The 22,131-nt window shown below is 41.1% G+C and overlaps 1 protein-coding gene across 3 annotated transcripts in view; it reads left to right on the top strand.

Annotated features, from left to right (window-relative positions):
* The first annotated feature begins 5,383 nt into the window (after nucleotides 1-5,383).
* SLC26A2 (solute carrier family 26 member 2) overlaps nucleotides 5,384-22,131 on the top strand; it is a 32,793-nt gene continuing 16,045 nt past the window's right edge. For all 3 annotated transcript variants that reach the window (XM_027842031.1, XM_027842029.1, XM_027842030.1), the window contains exon 1: nucleotides 5,384-5,459. The gene's annotated coding sequence lies outside the window, so the exon portion shown is untranslated. The remainder of the gene's footprint in view (nucleotides 5,460-22,131) is intronic.

Below are 22,131 nucleotides of genomic sequence, written 5' to 3'. Positions count from 1 at the left end.
TCATTTTTTCTCTTATACTGTTTTAGTTAGGGTATACTCTATTTTCTGGTTCTGCCTTTTTTTTTGAACTTTGCATTATTTTGCAATGTTTTCCTTTTTTCTGGGTTTCTATATATTCTTCATATTTAATCATAATTACATCATGATGAGGCAGCTAGGATACTCAGTGGACAGAGTGTTGAGGTCTGGAGTGGGAAGATGAGTTTTTCTGAGTTCAAATGTGGCCTCACACACTTACTAGCAGTGTGATCTTGGACAAGTCACTTAACCCTGTTTGCCTCAGTTCCTCATCCGTAAAATGAGCTGAAGAAGGAAATAGCAAATCATTTCTGTCTCTCTTCCAAGAAAACCCCAAATAGGGTCACAAAGAGTAGGATCTGATTAAAAGACATCATCATCTTTTATTACGTGAGTTACTTCTTTGCCCTCTCTTTGGATACCTAGATTGCTTCTGGTTTTTTTTTTTTTGCAGTTAGAAATACAGGTGTTAGAAAAATCTCTGAACAGTGCTGCTTTCAAAGGTCCCCCTTATCCTGAAGGAGGGAGGTGTTCTAAGTGAGACCGTGTAAGTACAGTTCCTCCCAAGACAAGTGCTCAGGGTGGCTTACTTATCTTTGTACTATAGGCCTCGGTAAACTTCAGTGATATAAAACTAGTTGGCCAAGAGTCAACAAAGTAAGGCAGAGGCCCAGAGTAAATTTAAGGTCAAAGGGCACATGTTCAAATCCAAGTTCTTGTATTTACTACCTGTGTGACCATAGGCAGGTCCCAGATCACTAAGTGCTTGATGGCTATCTCCTCCTGGATATCCATGGTACAATGAAAAGTGTACTGCCTCTAGAGTCAGAAGATAAGGGTTCAAATCCTTCCCCTGAGGCTTACTATCTGTGTGACCTTGGATAAGTCACTTAACCTTGTTGGGCCTTGGTTTTCTTATCTGTAAAATGTACAGGACCTTTGAGGTTCTTTCCAGTCCCATAGATAGGATCCTAGAAGCATCTCATTCAATATATCCCAAACAAAACTCATTGTTTTCTCCCTAGGTTCACATTCCCTCCTAATTTTCCTATTTCTTCATAACCTTATGGTCATCCTTGACTTTTCCCTCTCAGCACCCCTACTCCCATCCCCCTTCCACTCTGCCATATCTAATCAGTTGCCAAGTATCTCTACTACCTCTATAAGATCTCTCATCCATCCTTTCTCTCTTCTAACTCAGCTATCTCCATAATTCAGTCTCTCATCACCCCTTAGTAGACAATTATAATAGTCTCATTAAACAATAGCTTCAAGTCTGTCTTATCTCTTATCTCACTTATCTCTTATCTCTATTCTCCTCTCTTCACACAGCTACCAAATTGATATTCCTAAAATACAAATAGGAACTTGTCACTCTCCTGTTCAAAAAGCTCTAATGGACTCCTGTGAACTCTAGGATAAACTACAAGTTCCTCTGTTTGGCATCTCGGGCCCCTCTATCTAGCTCTAGCCTATCTTCCCAGGCCTATTATTCATTCCTGTCCTTTAAAAACTCAATCAGACTGGACTACTTGCCCATCCTGGCATACAACATTCCATTATCTGTTTCCTGATCTTTTTTTTTTAGTGTTAAATTCTTTTTTTTATGAATTTATTTTGATTTATCAATAATCACTTCCATATGCTTTTGAGTTTTTCTCAAAATTTTTTCCCCCTTTCCCCCCACCCTCCCCAAGACGGCAAACAATCTGATATAGGCTATACATTTACATTCCTATTAAACATATTTTCACATTAGTCATGTTGTAAATAAAAATTATGTTTCCTCGTCTTTGAACAGGAGGTTCCCCAAGCTAGAAACAATCTTTTCACCTCAGCCTTTTAGAATCATTGGCTACCTTTAAAGCTGAATTTAAACCCACCTCAAGACATGAGGCCTTTTACCTCCCCATCTGCAAGTACCACCTCCCCTTACTTTGTATTTACTTATATGCTTATACCTTGTTTTCTCTGATAGAATATAAGTTCATTGAAGGCCAAGACATACTTTCAGCTTTGTATTCTCCTTGCCTAGCACAATGTTGATCGAAAGCCAAAACAAGGTTTTTGCATATAGCACTCCTTCTGCTCTGTTCCACCCACTTGCTACCCACAGGTTTCCCATCTGGTCCCCAGAGAGGTGACCATTTCTAGGTGCTGGGTATACTTTGTGTATGTGAACTCTTAGGTCCATAACTCATGAGCCTCTACCAGTTCACTAACCTTTACTATCATCCAGTAGAAACAATTAGCTCAAGCAATGGCTGTTCACTTAGGTGGCATTAGCAGCTGGGTGGTGAAATGGATAGAGTGCTGGGCCTAGAGTCAGGATGACTCATCTTTCAGTGTTCAAATCTGGCCTCAGACAATTTTTAGCTGTGTGACCCTGGGCAAGTCATGTAACCCTGTTTGCCTCAGTTTCCTCAACAGTAAAATGAGCTGGAGAAAGAAATCGCAAACCATTCCAGTATCTTTGCCAAGAAAACCCCAAATGCTGTCATGAAGAGTCAGGCACGACTGAAAAAACTGAACAACAACAGATGGAAAGAACTATAAATTATAGAATTATATATAAACTATAAGAACTACATAGCTATAAAACATTCCGCCCAATAAACCTGGGGCACATTGTCTCATAAATATACTCAGTGTTTATGGGAAAAGTGGGTACAGACCTAGAATACAATCTCAGTGAGGCAAATATGTGGGGAACACAGGAGGACAAGGCCACTAACTCCAAGGCCTCAGTGTCCTTTCTTTCCTTTTAGAGTCGCCGGGCTGTAGCCCCCTGAGTGCAGCCTCTCTGCCGGGTAGGTCACTCAGCTCATCTCTATGGCCAGGGCTGGTCTCTTTGGAGGTCATAGTTGGTTCTCTTCTTCGCTAGCAGAAGTCCAACTCCAGGAAGCAGCTTCCTGCCTCAAGGTTTTATCCTCTACATGTTTGTCTCCATAGAGAGTGTGTGTCTCTGCTTCCTGCTGCATGCATCTCAACTGTGCCTTGAACTCCCGTGAACTGATCCTGGCAGGATGTGGTGTCTTGAACCAATTGAGTAGTTGGGTTGAAAAGCAAAACTAATAGGAATGGGGGACAGGTAGACAGAGGAAATCTCCTTCCGGTTTCTGTTGCCCAGCCCGCCTCTTACTAGGCACAAGGATTACTCTCTACAAGGCTACTTTTAGCCTTGACTGACTGCAGTTTCAAAAGCTAGATTTTTAAGGACATCTAGGGGCATGGTCAACCTGTCAAGTCAATCCATTTTACCCTCTGAACCTTCCGTCACTTCTGCCTTTTCCTCTAGGCAGAAAGTTGTCTCTCTAGGCATATATATCTCAGCCACCCTGATTCCAGGGACCTTTTCTTTCCCCTGAAATATTACTATCCTTTGCTTTTCTTTAAAAAAAATTATTGGTATCTTCTATTTTTACCTTAATTACTTTAATTTCCAAATGTAGCCCTTCTACTGCCACTACCAAAAGAGCGATTCCTTAAAAAAAATAAATTAACTGGGGGGGTGGGGGGTGGGGGTGGGGAGGGGTGGGAAACGAAGCCAACAAACACGTCAGTAAAGCGAGACAATGATTTACGCTATTCCACACGTAGTTCTCAGTCTCTGCAAAGAAAGCAGTTGAACTTTCTCAGAGTTTATCTGAAGTACAAGCTAGGTCATTAGTCACAGAACCTTCAGGCCAGGTTTGAGACTGTTCTTTCCATCTACATTACTGCAGACACTGGTTGCTTTGTTTTCCTGGTTCTGCTTATTTCATTCTACATCAATTTGTTGGTCTCCCTATGCTTCTCTGTATTTTTCATATGTGTAATTTCTTATGGTACAGTAATATTCCATTACATTCATGTACCATGTCTTGTTTGGCCATTCCCCAAATACATTTTGTTCCCCTAGGGCTTGGGAAAGATTGTCAGGTTGAAAGTATAGCGGGTAGAGAGGTGGAAGACCCTACACTGGGGTAGCACTTCAGGTATCCCAGCCCCCTGCAGGAATCAGGGACTAGAAATGTCTAGGAATTCTTCGGTGCTCCTCAAGGGCTTTATAGGTATTCGGTTCATTTTATCCTCAAAAACTCATGGGAGGTAGGTACTATTATTATGCCCGTTTTACAAGGAGGAAATGGAGGCATTTGAGGAAAAAGGCAGGGGAGTACAGCATCTCAGTGCCTGTGAGAGAGCCAGGGAATGCTTGAATGTACCAAGCTGTCCCTCGTCTCCTTCTAATAAAAAGTTATTTAATGGGATAGAGGATGAGGAAACCTCTGCATCAGCAGCTTGGTTTCCTAAAGTCACTGTCTTTCCCCAGAGCTAAGGGTGTTTTTCTTAACTATCGGGGATTGCAGTGCTTGTCCCAGGAGAAACAGTCCCCAAGACATAGCTCTTATATTCTATGAGTCCCTTCAAGCTCTCCGTCCTATGATCTTTATGGCACTGGAAAGAGCCCTGACTCTGCTGTCTGAGGAACTGGTAGTAATCCCAGCTTTGCCACTTGCAACCTGTGTGACCTTAGACAAATGGCCTCTGTGTGCTCTTTGCTTATCTGTAAAATAAGGTAGATGTTGTACTATTCGTTCTCCACGGCTCCTTCTTTCTCTAAATCTGGGATCTATGGTCTTGATCTTTTTTTTTTACTTATAAAAGGTAATTTGGATTTTATAGTTTTATTTTATTTGTTTTCAAATTTTATTCCATATTCATTTTGTCTGTTATTTGATTAGTTGTAAGCATTAAGTCTTAAAGAAGAGATTTACTCCGCTGGGCGAAGGGGGCAGGGGAGAAAGGATGCAGGTCTGGGGAGATACGAGCACAAAGCCGGGAGAGGGCGATTCAGAAGAGGAGGGAGGAACGGGAAGGGAGGAGAAGAAGGGGGGCGGTAGCGGAGCACGGAGCAGGTTCATTGGCTGTCTCGGCCATCCGTCCTTCCGCACGTCTCTCGGCAGCTCCCGCCCCCGGGCATCCACGCTCGGCGGGGCTGTGGTAGCCAGACGTGAAGGTGCCACTCTCCCTCACCCCCCCGCCCCCGCTCCCGCCCCCTGCCACACACACAAGTTCCCCGCCCAGACTCGGCAGGGCGCTCCGGCTCGGAGGGGTGGGCGGGGCCAGTCTTCTGGGGGCGGGGCCCGGGAGCCCGGCCGGCCCTCCGGCTGTGCGAGAGCCGGACTGGCTGCCTGCCTGCCCCCAGTCGGGGCGGGGGCGGGCGCCTTTAAAGGAAATCTCCGGCCGGGCCCGAACCCCGCGCGCTCTGGGCTGCTCCCTCTGCCGCGGTGGCTCCACACCTTGCCGGCCGCGCGGGCTTCCCCCCACCCCCTTCACCGGCCCGGCTGCTTTTGGGAGCGGGAGCAGCGGCGGCGGCGGCGGCGGCTCCGGCAGCGCGGGCGCTCCCGGGCGAGCCGGCCTCGAGCACCGAGACCGAGCGGAGTGACAGTGGAGGAAAGGTGCGCGCCCTGAGGGCTCCAGGAAGCCCGGGGAAAGGAGGGGAAAGGGGCGTTCTGGAAGCGCCTCTGTTTTCGGGAATTGCGCGTGTTTGGGTGAGGGGCGGGGGAGTGAGCACTGGAGGGCGTCTTAAGTCCCGTTCTCAAGAGTGACCGACCTTTACCACCGGACAGACATCCCTTGATTGGCTCTTTCAACACCGCTTTAAGTTCGCCCTGTGGGTAATGCTGCTCACCTAGGGGCCAGAGCGCTTCTATTCATCACCAGCAGAGCTAACATTTATATAGAACTTGACCGTTTACAAAGGGCTTCATTCATATCATCTCATTTAGTAATAATAGCTAGCATTTATTTAGAGATTTAGAGCTTTAAGGTTTGCAAAGGACTTTATTAACATTATCTCATTTAGTAATAATAATAGCTAGCATTTACTTGGAGATTTAAGGTTTGCAAAATGCTTTATTCATATTATTTTATATAATAATAATAGCTAACATTTATATAGCACTTACTGTGTGCCAGGTGAGGCAGCTAGCTAAGTGGATAAAGCCTTGGGCTTGGAGTCAGGAAGACCCGAGTTCAAATTTGGCTTCAGATGCTGAATAGTTAATGTGATTCTGGGCAAGTTACTTAACCTCTGTTCCTTAGTCCATTGGAGAAGGAAGTGGCAAGCCACTCTAGTATCTTTGCCAAGAAAACCCCATGGCCAGTATTGGTATGATAGGGTAGGAGGGGTCGAAGAAGAATCGGACACAACTGAACAACACAAATGTGCCAGGCACTGTGCTGAGCACTTTACAATTGTTACCTCATTTGGTCCTCATAACAACCCTGGGAGGTAGATGCTATTATTCCTATTTTACAAATGGGGAAACTGAAGCAGACGTGTTAAATAGCTAAGAAGTGTCTGAGACTGAATTTGAGGTTATGCAACTAATAAGTGTCTGAGGCTGGATTTGAACTCAGATCTTCCTGACTCCAAGTCCAGTACTCTATTTACTGCTGCACTTATGCCTCTAAACTATTTTGGCATGGGGTAAAGTGCAGAAGCTATCAATTGGCACAGCAACTGGTTTTCTTCTCTCTCCCCACCTTTCCTCTTTTTCCTTCCCCCCCTTTTCTCTCTGCATACTGTAAAGTCATATTTAGTACGTAGAATGTCAGTATGGACCTCAGAAGGTAGCACTGTCAGAGCTGGGAAGGAACCTTAGAGAACATTGAGTTCTAACCCCTTGGTTGGCAGATAAGGAAAATGAGCCCCTGGGAGAGGGGAAGTCACTTACCCAAAGACACAGGTAGTAAGTCAGGATTTCAAAGCAGGTCGTCTGATTTCAAGTCCAGAACTCTTTCCAGTACTACACCCTTTCATTTTAAAAATGTGGAAAAGCAAGCCTGGAGAAGAGAAGGAACTTCCTTTCTTAGATTCTTTGAGCTAGACTAGAGGTAGGTTATTAGAGCTTAGACACCAACCATCTAGGTAACAGAGGGAGTGAGCTGGATTAGGTCTTCAGTTTCTCAACTCCTATGTCTGGTGCTCTTTCCATCACATCTAGCTGTGTTTTATCGAGAAACATCAGAATACTTAATATCTAAGTGGAAGTGCTCATTTAGAATTTGTTAGGATGAGAAGTATAAGGTTAAGAGAGCTGATTTCATGAATTGTCTGCTGTGACATGTTTGTATACATAATGGTGTTAGAAGAGCTTTTTCAGTTGGATATACTATAAAAAGCTTTCTTCTCTTTCTCACATCCCCTTCTGCCTCAAGTGTGATGAGCCTTCCCTTCTTAACACCAGCTATCATCTGAGGTAGTAATTCATGATGCCAGCAAAGCATTCTGGCATTGTTGTTCACTCCTATGTTATGAGAAAGTTATGGCTTCCTTCATCTGGTCCTTATACTGGCCAGGGTGAAGATGGACTGCTTAGAATCCCAGTGGTTCTCAGACTTTTTCATCTCAGGATCCTTTTACACTTTAAATAATTACCGAGGAGCCCTTCCTTCACCAAGGGACTGTTGTTTATGTGGGTTATACCTTGATATTTTGTTGTTGTTGTTAAGTTCTGTCTACTCTTTGTGACTTCTTGGGGTTTTCTTGTGGATACTGAGTGTTTTGCCATTTCTATCTCCAGCTTATTTTACAGATGAGGAAACTGAAGCAAACAGGGTTAAGTGACTTGCCCAGGGTCACACAGCTAGTAAGTGTCTGAGGTCATATTTGAGCTAGGGTCTTCCTGACTGTAGGCCTGGCACTCTAGCTGTCCCTTATCTGTAGTCACCATATTAGAAATTAAAACATCTTAGTATTATTATGCAAATAGTTTTGGACCCCCTAGACCACACTTTGAAAATGGCTGAAACCAAGACTTCCTCATTTTCTTGCAATCTCATTTAAATGTGTGAGCAAGTTAAGTCTAGGAGGGGCTGTCTTGTTACTCTTGATCTGTTATGCATGGACGTTGTGGAGAAGGTGCTGATGCTCAGGCAGTTGTTAGTATTTTGTGACATAGTAGTTGCTTGAAGTCTCATAGTTAAACGAGGGATCAGTGTGGCATTGGTCAAAAGAGAAATGGATTTGGTATCTGGGACCTGGGCTCTACTCCTAGATGTGTGACTTGGTGCAGGTTATTTCACTTGCCTTGGTTTCATCATCTGTAAATATGAAAGAGTTGGATTAGGTAATCTCTAAAGTCTTGGGATCTGTGGTGGGGGTCCTCAGGGAGGCAGAGGAACCTTCCCAACCTGTGTGATGCTGAGGACTCCTTTTGGACCTTTCATATCTCAGGGCTAATTGATGGGCCTTAAACCCATCGGTGAGTTGAGGGGGTGTCTACCCCAGTCTTGGGAAGACTTCCCATGGCCTAATGAGAGGATAAGAACAACTTATTCCACTGCCTTCGTGGCCAATGGAACCAGGCATTGTGGAGGGCTTAGATCTTAGTCAGGTATAGAAGCAGCCAAGGTCATCCACTGCATCCCAGGGCATCGCCAGTTGTCTTGACTTCTCTTACCACTGGACTTCAATGACTGAAAGAGAGAGTGAGGCTGACAGCTCTGTGTAATTCTACCTCACTTAAATCCAATTCACTCTTGAGTCAAGACATCACCCTGTGATGTCATTGGTCCTCTTCTGAAACAGAGGACAGACAACAATCTCAGGATTATAAATTGTTCATCTAAAGAAGCTCTGTGAAAAGGATGAAAATGGGGGCATCTAAGAGCACCAGCCCTGGAGTCAGGAGGGCCTGAGTTCAAATCTTGCCTCAGACACATGATACTCACTAGCTGTGTGAGCCTGGGCTGTGTGACTTAATCTCGATTGCCTCACCAAAAATAAAAACAAAAAAAAAGGTGAAAATGAAGTCTCATTCTTGAGTAAAGAAATGGAAAATTCCTCAGTTTATAACATAAAATTTCTGAGTATGGCAGCATGATTTAGTGGTTAGAATATTGGACTTGGAATCTAAAAGAAAGACCTGATTCAAGGTCTACTTTTGACATACTTGTGTCTATGAGCAAGTGAGGCTCCCTGAGCTTCTGTGTCCTTATCTGTGAAATAAGGGAGTTGGAACTGTCTTCTGTAAGGCCTCTTTCACCTGTAAATCTGTGATTCTATGGTAGTCCATTTGGTTATTTAAAATACTGGACCTGTGATTTAAAGATAAAGGTAATCCCACCCTGGCTCTGTTTTTCCTTAATATTTTATTAAGATCGTCTTTAGGTTGATTATAGCTGATCTCAACCATGGAATGATTTATTTGGGTAGAAAAGAGAGCTGTGACGTAGATAATTTGGATCCCAGAAAATATTTTTTAACATAAAGCTTTTTTTTTTCTCTATTAAGAAACCACCTTGAGAGATTTTTGTTCACTGTTTTTTGTAGGTTCATAGATCTTGGTTCAGAAGTGGAAGGGACCCTAGAGGTCATCTAGTCCTTGGAACAATTCCATTTTACAGATGAAGAAACTGTGGCTGGGGGGGGCGGGGGAGTGATTTGCCCAGGGGCACACAGATAAGTAGGCAGACAGTCATCAGATTCCAAAGCCAGGATTCTTTCTACTGTATATCTTGTGCTTGTGTGGTACGAGGTGAAGCATATAAATTGTTAAGTACACCTCTAAAGGCCTCTTTTATGATAGAAATTGCTGGAAATATTGAATTGCAAGCCTGGAAAGAAAAACACATAAAAATTATTTTCCAGACTACATGCTACACACCTTTTCCAGTCCTGCTTCACTTTGATTCTTCCATATAAGGGAAGAGTCTAGCTTTGAGATAGTTTCCTTGCTTCTTCTGTTAGTTTAGCCAGAAGGCGGTATGAAAGAAGAGCAGAAACTGTAGCCTTAATTCATTGCCTCTTGGGTGAATGATCCTTTTAGGATAAATAAAGAAGGCAGTTGTAAGCTATACATACAGAGGTCTAGTGTCTGTCTTTAAAATGTCCATGAGTCTTGAAAGCAAAAGTCTTTTTTATGGGTTGTCTTTGTTACTCTTAGTACTCACATATTATTCAATGTGACCTAGATCCTAAATGAAATTTGTCAGTTTTTCAACTATTTATTCTTTGGGTCCATTATATTAAATATTGTTTAAGATAGGAGGGATACTGTAAAAAGAATTTTGAAAACATAGCATTTGGAAGCAGAAGACCTTGGTCTCCTACAGAGATTATAGAATTGGAAGGGACCTTAGAGGTCATCTAGTTGAACTCTCTCATTTTAAAGATAAGGGAAGTGAGGTCTTAAGGGGTTAAGTTATTTGCTCAAAGTTATACAGGTAGTGAGTGGCAAAGCCAGGCTTTGAACAAATGCCCTGTGGCTGAATTCGGTGCTTTTTCCGCTGGCGCCATTGCTTCAGCTTGTCTAGGTTTGAAGCCCTGCTGGGTTCATTACCAGGTCTTACACTTGTAATAAGTCACTTTCCCTCTTTGGGTCTTTTTCCTCATCTATAAAGTCAAAGGTGGCCCTAATAAATACTGGTGGACGGAGTTGTTTTCTTTTCACAAACCATTGAATTAAAGCAATTATATTCACAGCTGAATGTAATATATTTGTTTTTCATTGTTTTATTTTATTCACTTGTGTCCAGTTCTTCCACCCCATTTAGGGTTTTCTTGGCAGAGATACTGGAGGGTTTCCCATTTCGTTCTCCAGTACATTCTACAGATGAGGAAACTGAGGCAAACAGGGTTAAGTGACTTACTCCCAGGGTCATTTAGCTAATAAGTGTCTTGAGATTGGATTTGAACTCAGGTCTTCCTGATTCCAAGCCCAGTGCTCTATCCACTATACCACCCAGCTGCCCAAATGTAATATAGATGTTTTCTTTCAAAAAACGTTCTAGAGCTGGGCTGATCCTAGATATTTTCTAATAAGTATGTTTTAAAAAATCATCTACTGCTCATCAGGTCTCAGCTATGTTCTTGGGGGCCCTTGTAATATACCCCTTCCCTAGGGTATAGCAAGAAATTCTTAGGAGTATGTATGCCCTTGTTTGCTCTCTCTTTGTGAAGCTTTTTTTAAAAAATTATTTATTTACTTTTAGTTTTCAACATTCACTTTTATAAGATTTTGAGTTCCAAATTTTTCCCCCTCCTTCCCCTTCCCTCTCTCCAAAACAGCATGCTGATATGGGCTATACATATACAATCAAATTAAACATATCTCCGCATTAGTTATGTTGTGAAAGAAGAATCAGAACAAAAGGGAAAAATCACGAGAAAGAAAAAAAGAGAAAATAGTATGCTTCGATCAGCATTCAGACTCCATAGTTCCTTCTCTGGATGTGGATAGCATTTTCCATCATGAGTCTTTTGGAATTGTCTTAGAATAAATCATTTTATTGCTGAGAAGATGTAAGTCTATCAAAGTTAGTCATAACACAATGTGGCTGTTACAGTGTACAATATTCTCCTGGTTCTGCTCCCTTCACTCAGCATCAGTTCATCTAAGTCTTTCTAGGTTTTCCTGAAATCCCACCTGCTCATCATTTCTTATAGAACTATAGTATTCCATTGCATTCATATGTAACCACAACTTATTCAGCCATTCCCCAATTGATGGGCATCCCCTCAATTTCCAATTCTTTACCACTGCATCTTTGTGAAGCTTTTTTGGAAACTGGAGCAATTCTATAACAAGTTGCAGTTAGAACCAGAGGATCATAGATTTAGACATGAAAGGGTCCTTGGATATTGTTGGCTCTAGTCCAACCTCCTCGTTTCATAGATTAGGAAACTGAGGTCCAGGGAAAGGAAGTGATTTACCCAAGTTCACACAGTTCTCACAGCAAAATTGGGAATTCAAGTTGTGTTTTCATGCCAAATCCATCATTCTTGAAAGCACTGTCCCAAAATCAAATTAGAGACCTCTAAATTGGTTTAGTTAAAATGCCTTTAGTTAAAACAAATATACAAAATGCCCATCAATCACATATATGATTTAAAAACCTATTATGTGCCAGGAACAATGCTAAGTATTGTGGGGGATCCAGAGTATAAGATAAAGTCTTACTGTTATGATAAATGTTTGTAGAATTGAATGGCACTTGTCCTCGGGGAGCTTATAATCTAGTTGAGAAGACAAGGCATAAATGTATGGAAAATTGATTAACACTACAAAAAATGTTAGCAGCTAGGTGGTACAGTGAATAGAGCACTGGGCTTGGAATCAGGAAGACTCATCTTCATGAGTTCAAATCTGGCCTCAGACACTTACTAGCTGTGTGACCTTGGGCAAGTCATTTAACTCTGTTTGCCACAGTTCGGTAAAATGAGCTGGGGAAGGAAACAGCAAACCACTTCAAAATCTTTGCCAAAAAAACCCGCTAAATGGGATCATGAAGAGTCAGATACAACTGAACAACAGCAGATGGAAAGAACAGCAATAATGTGTTAAAAGGCAGTGCATGATTAATTCTTAAATTACTGGTATGGGTTGCAACCTGCTCAAAAATTGCAATGGATTGGTATTACATACAGGTTTAAGTTTAGTGAAACTGCTTGGTACTGTGGAAACAGCAGCAGCTCTGGAGACAGAGGAGTTAGATTCAAATCCTGCCTCCAACATTTATTACTTGGTGACCATGGGCAAGTCACTTAACCTCTCTGGGCGTCATTTTCTTCATTTGTAAAATGAAGTAGTTGGATTAGATGGCCTTTTAGTTCTAGATTTGTGATTCTCATCTTCCAACCTACCTCTTTTCCAGTTCACACTACTTATTTGGGTCAGGGTAATTGATTTGGAAATTCATTACTGTACCTAAACTGTGTTGTGCTTCTTATATTCATTTCCATGTCTTTGTTTTTTTTATTTCCCCACCTTCCTTCCTCTCTTAACAATTCAAAACCCATCCATCTTTCTAGGCCTGCTTTCTCCTTGAGGGCTTCCTGGTCTGTTCTGTCTCACAGATTGTCCTTTCTCTAGTCTCTTACTGATCCTGAAGTCCCAGTGTCACAGCTTATCATAAGACTTTAGCAGACAGAGCAAAGAGCAAAGAATCAAACAGCTTCGTAAACCTTAGCTATAGAAATGTCAACTACTATTAATTTTTTTTTATTGTAAAACTGATTGTTGGCTGTGCAAAAAAAGGGACCCTGGAATACTTACCTCCCAAATTCTTTTCCTGAAAGAAGCTTCAGTTTTTTGAATAATTATATAACTAACTTAAATTCATAATCTTGTGAAGTTAAGTACATGGTGAATAAACACTGTTGTTTTTGCAATAATGACTTGTGGTAACTTGCCAGGGTATTTGATGGAATTATCATAATGACATGGCTCGTATGTTCTTGAATTTTAATGTGTTTTTTCCTTTTTTTAAAGAATAAATTTTTATGGACATCTTTTGTTTTTATACCATCAGAATTTTTTGTCCAATATCCTTCCCTTGTATCCCTTCCAGAGAGCCATCCTATATAACAAATATTTTTCAAAGGGGAAAAAAAAGAAGAGGAAGAGAAAAAATCAGCAAAACTAATCAGCTACATTAAAAAAAATCTGAAAATATAAGTAGTGTTCTACACTTGTAATTCTCCCACCTCTGCAAATGAGTGAGGTGAGGGTGTCTTCTCATATCTCTTCTTTGGGGCCATGCCTGTTCTTTATAATTTTGCAACATTCATTTTCGTTGTTCCGTGGTTGTCCTTTCCATTGTCGTAATCATTGTATACATCATTTTCTTGGATCTGCTTACTTAATTTTCTTTCTTTCTTTCTGTTTGTTTTTTGCTAGGCAGTGGGGTTAAATGACTTGCCCAGGGTCACACAGCTAGTAAGTGTCAAGTGTCTGAGGCTGATTTTGAACTCAGGTCCTCCTGACTCCAAGGCTGGTGCTCTATCCACTGCACCACCTAGCTGCCCCTTAATTTTCTTTACATTCTTCTATTCATCATATTCATCTTTTCTTATAACACAGTAATACTCCATTATGTTTGTGGATCTTATGTTGTTTTTGTCATTGCCAAATGTTTTATAAACAAATCTGGCATAAACACTTGCCATTTACTTCCACAAAAAAGTTTTCATTTTTAAGGATAACATGGTGAAGCATTCTATGTGATGCTGGAGATATAGACTTAGCTATTATGTGACAGAAAAGAATGTGATCAGTGCAAGGGGCAGGTTCAGGCAAAATGATAAAGTGTAAGGTTTTTGAAAAAAAATACAAACCTTTGTAGATCACAGTTTTGACCAACTTCAAAAAAAATTTAGTAATGTGTACTTAAACAAACTTAATGGAAATAACATGGGCAGAATGGTAAAACAGTTTGGGTTGGTAAGTGGTAAACATAGGCTATATCAGGTCTAGTGATCATGTTTGTTTTCTGCAGGGTGAAATTTTTTACTGTTGAATTTGTCACCCCCAAAGGCCCTGAATTCCAAGATCCTCTCCTGTTTATAGTCAACATTACAAGAACTCAACTTAAGAAACATTTTTAGAAATGTGATCCCACACTTCATTAGTATCTACTAATAGAATCAGTCTCCAACTTCATGAAAGAGATGTGTACAAAAAAGTTTATATGTTTAGAGTCTGTCTCAATAACTTGCATTCTTTGGAACTGAAGACTCTATTTCCCCATAGAAACAACGTGATCTATTAGGTTCCAAGCAATTAATTCTATATGTTCATGCTTCGCGTCATGATTTGGCTCACGGGTTCAGAGCTGGAAGGAACCTTAGGTGTCAGCTAATGCAACCTCCCCCTTTCCCCCTTGTTTTACTGATGTGGAAACTGAAGCCTTGGGAAGGGAAATGATTCTGTTCCAGGTGACCAGAACAAAGTTGAAATCTGAACCCAGGCTGCCTCGTTCAAAATGCAGTGGTCTTCCCACCTCCTCACACTGTCTGTGCTCATAAAAGAGGATGTTAATTCTTAATGTAACTGAAGTATAGTATTACTGTAGAGCTGCTGCACTGGCAGGAGCTCCTCATTCATTGCTTGTTGGGCGGTGACAGAGGGGACTCTGCTCCTCAAACTATTGGGGGTGACTCCTGCTGCCTGGAACATGGGCTCAAGTTGAATAGAGTGTGGAAGAGTCTGAATGATGCAGGGTGGGACAGTGCAAGGACCAGGGCCTCCTTGGAGTGCAGATTTCCAAGGCTGCTTCTTAGTCCTGTTTAGTTCACTTTCCCCTCCATTCTCCCTTCACTTTTTTTCCCCCTGAGGCTTCACAGGCTTAGACTAACCAGCTCCCTTTTGTATTGCTACCACCTGTTGTTTCTCACCAGGATTTCTTTTCCAGCAGCACTCTGAAAGAGAACAGCTTTCTAGCCTTTTCCCTACCCAACTATTTCAGAAGAAAACAGTTTTTTCAGCATTTTCATTGCTAGTAATGACAAATAACAGATTTGAAGTCTCCCTCCTCTGCCCCTCACTTTTCCCCTCACTTAGACCTTATAAGGATGTGTACACGGATGGTAGTAGATAGGTCTTTGCGTCTTTCATAGAGACACATTTTTTTTTTCAATTCAACAAGGAATTATTGTGTGCTTATTACATGCAAGATATTTTGTTAGGAAATGAAGGAGATTCAGGAATGAATAAGGCAGCCCTTCTCTTCAAAGAGATTATAGTCTAGCAGGCAGAGGAATAAGATAAGTGCATTCAAACACATAACACAAAATAAAGTGTGAAAATACAAGGGAGAGACATAGGAGTTAAAACTTAGGAGTTTTTTTGAACATTTCTAACTAGCAAGAGGACAGGGATTGAGTTTGAGATGATGGGTGGGCAAGGAGCAGGGGGATATGACCTAAGAAACCAGGACTGGGATCACAGCAGTGGGGTTTCTTTTATTGATTGAGGGTGAGGAGAGGGGTGGGGTTAGCTTCTGGGTTACACTGTCACTGCAGATCCTGTCTTGGATGGGCTTGGGAGTGAAGTAAGAAGCTGAGACTCAGATTGGGAACCCTCAGTAGCAGTTATGGCTGCATCAACAAGGGAAAGAAAATGATGGAGGGGAAAGAAGTCCCAAATGATGGCAGTTTGAAGACACAGATGGGAGTGAGCAGGACGAGACTAGAGAATTGACAGTTTGGTTGAAACAGAGAATCTGAGAAGGGGATTACTATCAGATAAAGTTAGAAAAGCACACTGAAACCAAAATGTGGAAAGTCTTGGCTTGTTCTTTATTTTGTGGACAATGGAGCACTAATGAAATTTTCTTTTCATGGTGCACTAGGACGTTGATATGGGCTGTCTAGTGAGCTGCGGACTGGAGAGGTGATATAGTGGCAGTGGGAAGACTAGCTAGGAGACTGTTGCAACAGTCCTGGTGAGAGGTGATGAAGGCCTGGACTAGGCTGGTTGCCACAGGAATGGAAATATGGGAACATAGGCAAGAGGTGTTATTTTTTTTAAAAATTCAAAGCAAAAAATATTTAATTTAAACATAATGGAAGGCAAATATCAAGGAACTGAAATTAAGTAGCAGACATGTTTAGCTCCCGTACTCGGATGGCTGCCCTTCTCATGTATCCAAGGGAGATTGAGTCCAGCTGCGGACTTGGAAAGTGATCAAATGAGAGGGTTGAGAGAAAGGGAAAAATCAGCTCAGAGGTGACTCCAGAGTTTCAAGTTTGGTGACTGTAATGATGGTGGTGGCAGCAACAGAAATTTCTTAAAAGATGGAGAAGGTTTTAGAGAAAATAGAAGTTTTGGACATGTTGAATTTGAGGTCTGTATGGGCCACTGAGATAGATATCCAGGAAATAACTGGAAATGGGGTTCTAGTGCTCAGGAAAGAAATTGAATCTAGCTATATAAATTTAGGGGTCACCTGCAGAGGTGAAGGAGGAGACTGTGACATTGAATGAAGTTCTGAAAGAGAATTCAGGGCCAATAAGAGTAGAGGCTGGAGATAACCCTTAGGGATAAGACTTAAGGATAGGGGATGGAGACAGAGAAACAGTGGTTAGAGAGAAGAAACAGGAGAGAGTTCAGCATTATGGGAAGCCAAGGGAGTAGAGAGGATCAAGAAGGAGGGTTGCTTTGGAGAAAGTGTAAGGTGGTAATTTGTCATTTTTTCCGTAAGTTACGGTTCTCCAAGCTTTGTTAAACCTATTTGTGCAAATGTGATGTGTTTAAACAAATGTTTTCAAAAATTAAATCTTAGTGGCTTTGCAATTCATAGTATTGTTCATAATGAAATAAGCTCAAGTTTATGGTTTGTCGCAGACCAAACTAGAAGCTTGTTGAAAGGAGAGCAGTCTGGAATAATTTCTAAAAGAGTGTTGTAACAGAAATACTGCAATCAATTGAGAGTTAAGAGACAAGTCAGCACTGGCAACTGCAAGGCTTCTGTGTTAATTTGTTAAAATATTTGTAAGACATTATAATGAGCCTCCAAGGACCATCTAATTCTTCTGTTGAAATGTAACTTTGTTTTAGTGAATAGTACTTGAAATAAGCAAATAGTAGCTAGAAGCTTTGTAATAATCTCTGCTATGTGGAGATTTGGGGTGTTTTGTTCTAAGAAAGGTTATGAAGTCTTCTTCTGGATTTTTTTTCTTAAAGAATGTTAGCAGCTATTTTTCTAGAATCATTTGAGGTTAGCCTTACCTGTAAACAAGGTGATAAAATGAAAGTTTTCAAGGTCCAACATGTAAAATCCACGATCTTTATGTTGAATGTCTATTAGTTAATAAAAGATTGCAGTAATAACCCATTATTACTTCCACTATTGCTGTGTATAGTCTGGCCAAAAGACTACTACTTAAGTGGAAGGGTGACCAGGATTGTAAAAGAACTGGTGATCATGCCGTGTAAGGATCATTTGAAGGATTTGGGGTTGTTTAGCATGGAGAAGAGTTAGGGAGTGGGGCATCTTGGCTCTCTTCAGCTATTTGAAGGGCTGTCATATAGAAGGTAGATTAGATTTGGTTCTCTTTGGCCCCCCAAAGCAGAAGTGGGAGTAGTGTATAGAAATTGCAGAGGCATATGTAGGCTGAATGAACAGAAAAAATTAATAGAACTATCTAAAAATAGAATGGGTGGTGTCTGGAGATGGTAGTAGGTGCCACATCACTGGAGGTCTTCAAGTGAAACTGAAGTGTCCACTTGCCAGTGTTACAGTAGAGAAAATTCTTGTTAAGACAGGAGTTGGACTAGATGGTCTCTGGGGCTGCTTCTAACTCTGTGATTCTTCTGTGTCAAGATTTATGGCTTCATCATTGTGAACTCCTCAATGCCTACATGCTTCAAGAGACCAGAAAAAAAATCATGCATTTGTGGCCCACTTTCTGGTGATAAGCCTCTCCTAGCATAGCTAGGCTGGTCTCCTGGACCTGATAGTTTGATCATTGCTGAAGAAAAATTAGTGATACTATGTTCTGCATTTTAGGCACAAGTCTGTCATCAACAACTTTTATTCATTTGACTTGATTCTCAATTCAAGCATTGTTCTACTTTGGAGGGAAATGTCCACACTGGCAGAGTCCCCTCATATCCTTGGATATCTCTCTAACACAAGACATTCTGTAGTAACATTTAAAGGAATCTTTAAGGAAAATGTCACCATGATAAAAAATACAGCTTTGAGTTAACATTCTACTCCATATAATGGAACTAGAGTCACTCAATCTTTACAGAACGAACACCCCTAGAGAATCATTCTCCTAAAACTACTCATCTCTTTGACCGTGCCCTTCAAGGGCTTTCCCCGACCTGGTCACCATGTCCCACACAATCTACATCGGCCTCTGCATTGCAAAACAATAACTTAAGAATGCAGAGTAATTAAAGTACGGTTTCTAAATATTTCTATCAAAGAAGTTCAAATGAAAAAGCTTCTTCTAGCCTTCAGCTATCCAGAATGAGTCATTCTGCATTGTTGGTGGAGTTGTGAACTGATCTAACTATTCTGGAGAGCAGTTTGGAACTATGTCCAAGGGACTGTAAAACTGTGTATACCCTTTGATCCAGCAATACCACCTCTAGGTCTGTATCCCAAAGAGATCAAAGGAAGAGGACTTATAGGTATAAAAAATATTTATAGTAGCTCTTTTTGTGGTGGCAAAGAATTAGAAATTGAGGGGATGCGCTCAAAGAGACCTCTTCCCTTTGATCAATTCCAAATCTCTTCAGGAAACTGGGGGGGAAAAGCCAGTGGCCTGGTTTTGAGTCATAATTAATCCCTTCATGGGAAAGGGGGAAGGCAATGGTCTTAACTACACAGATTTCTCATAAGTTTGGTATCTACCTTTGTCTCTTTTCCAAGCCCTTAGCTTTTATTCTTGATCTTTTATACACTTTCCTCAAAGAAAGAGATTTGGTATAAGGTAAGGGGGAAACACCTGCAAAGGACTTAAGATTGGAGACTTATTTCTTAATATTTTCAGTTGAAATAAAAAGGTTATTAATCTGCTTCCACATAATAATAATTTTTATTTAGCTACATCATGTTTTCCTCTCAACAGTCCTGTGAGATATTTAGTACAAGTATGATGATTATTTTTATAGATAAGCAAACTGGCATTCAGAAAGGTTACCCATAGTAACACCCTTAGTAAATGTCAGAGGCCAGGATTCTAATCCAGGTCTCTGGTGCTTTCCCCATCATATGCCATGATACCTCTAGACTAGAAGTATTTATAGCTTGGTGGAACCTGCCAAGCCTTTACTCTAGAGGCTTAAATTCAAGGAAATGGGTTTCACTCTATTTAATGATTATTTTTTTTTCTTACAGATACTTTACCTGATTCCTAATATAACTTGAGTACAGTGCAATTACATGACCTTACTAGTTCTAAATCCTTTATTTGAAGTGCTATGATGTAGTTATTTCTTCATAGAGAGATTTTCTTAGTCTAAAATATCAGGTTTCAGCTAAGGTAAAACCTCAGCTATCTGAGTTGGGAATGAATCATTTTGTTTTAAATTTTTTTCCTTTTTCTCAATTACATGTAAAAAAACCTTAGCATTATTTTTAAAAAAATAATTTGAGTTTCAAATTCTCTTCCTCCTTCCCTTCACCCCTCCTTGAGAAGGCAAGCAATTTGATATAGATTATACATGTACAGTCATGCAAAACATTTCCATATTAGCCATGTTGCAAAAGAAAATGCAGACAACCACTCCCCAAGAAAAATAAAGAAAATAAAAAAGTATGCTTCAATCTGCATTCAGACTCCATCAGTTCTTTCACTGGAGGTTTAGCATTTTTCATCATAAGTCCTTCGGAATTGTCTTGGACCATTATATTGTTGAGAATAGCCAAGTCATTCACAGTTGATCATTGCATCAGTTCATATATGTCTTCCCAGGTTTTTCTGAAACCATTCTGCTCATCATTTCTTATGGCACAATAATCCATCACAATCATATACCAAAATTTGTCCAGTTATTCCCCAACTGAGAGGCATCCCCTCAATTTCCAAACCACAAAAAGAACTACTATAAATATTTTTGTACATATAAGTCCTTTTTCTTCGATCTCTTTGGGAATCAGACCTTGTGGTAGTATTGCTGGGTCAAAGGGTATGCACAGTTTCATAGCCCTTTGGACATAGTTCCAAATTGTTCTCTAGAATGGTTGAATCAATTCACAACTCCACCAGAATGAGTCATTCTAGATAGCTGAAGATTAGCAGAAGCTTTTTTATTTGAATTTATTTGATAAAAATCTTTAGAAATTATACTTTAATTACTCTGCATTCTTAAGTTATTGTTTTACAATGCAGAGGCAGATGTAGATTGTGTGGGATGTAGGCTGAATGATTGTCCCTATACTCCTACTGTATTTATTGAATACCTCTCCCCTTTCTTGTCACCTAGAGTGTTACGCAAATTTTCCATAAGTGCATTCCCACTGCATACATGGACTTTGCTCAAACTAGCATGGTGCCATCAGCAGCAACCCCACTGAGGTGCTGACATCTGCAATGGTATGCTTTCCTCTTTCCTCTTCTTTCCCATGGAGTACTGGCTTTAGGACGTTCTACCTCACTTTTCCCTCACCTAACTCCTGAGGCTGCTACCTTTTCCTGTGACCATTACACACCTCTCTCTTTCTCTAGGATCCTGCCTACCCAAGGTGTCAAATTGCTTCGATGCACTACTTGGCCTAGGGGTTTTCAACAGGACCTGAGTGTACCCAGCTGCCACCCATATTCCCTTCCCTCCCCAGTCCTTGTCCTCTTCTGCCCTCCCTTTCCATAGTATCCTCTGAAAACCACTTTTAAACTCCCCTTCATCTTAGATCTCTGTCCTCTATTATTCTTTTCATCTTCTCATATTCAATGAAACCTAGCTTTTTCCTGAAGACACAACATCTCCTGGCCCTTTCTCCAAGGTTGGCTGCTCCTTCTCTCATGCCCCCAACAAACAGGGCCAGAAGGAGGGGTTGCCATGCTCTGCTTCTCCAGCCCCACTTTCAGATTCTTTCTCTGTCACAATCACTTAAGAATCCTGTATATTCCTTTAAAATTCATTCCATCCTGTCTAGAACTTGTTGCTGTCATTTCCTTCCAAAAAGTTCAGTACCTACCTAGCTCTGCTATGCCAACTCTTGCCCTCTTCAAACACCTACCTTCAGGTTCTTCAGCTTTCCCAACTCCTGTGACTCCTGTCTCTGGTCTACCGTAATTACCCAAAGGGAGCACACATCAACCCTTTAACACTTCCCTACTACCCTCCACTAACCAGGCCTGACCCTGCTTAGCTTCCAAGATCAGATGACAGCAGTGGACAATGCCTTAAACCCAAATCACTCTGGCTCTCATTGATTGGCCAACAATAGGTCCCAGGCCAAGCCACACTCAGTCATTGTTTGAGCCCTGATTGGCTCAAAGTGAAAGTAAATACCAATTATTTCTCTTTTGGCCAGAAACCCTGAGGGTCTTCCCCTCCCAGATTGATTTTTTTTTTTAACTATGTAAAAGAGGCTATTCTCTGGCTCATTTTTTTTACCTAGCCTTAATTCACTGAATAGGCATTGCCTTAGTCAAACTGAGACCTGTTAAAGACCTTAGCTTAAAAAGGTGCATCTAGCCCTATCTCCAGTTGTCCTGATCTATATCTTGCCATTGGACCCACATGGTTCTGGAGAAGAAAGTGAGGCTGGTGATTTTGCACAGCCCTTCCTCACTTAAGTCAGATTCACCTGCATATCATGGCATCATCTCTCTGATGTCATGGTCCTTTTCGAGAACAAAGGACGAGCAAGAATCCGCCC

The sequence above is a fragment of the Vombatus ursinus genome, unplaced genomic scaffold (genome assembly GCF_900497805.2).
Source record: "Vombatus ursinus unplaced genomic scaffold, bare-nosed wombat genome assembly UNPS02014863.1, whole genome shotgun sequence".
Lineage (NCBI taxonomy): Eukaryota > Metazoa > Chordata > Mammalia > Diprotodontia > Vombatidae > Vombatus > Vombatus ursinus.
The sequence above is the reverse complement of the archived record's forward strand: the minus strand, read 5'-3'. Positions and strand labels throughout refer to the sequence as shown.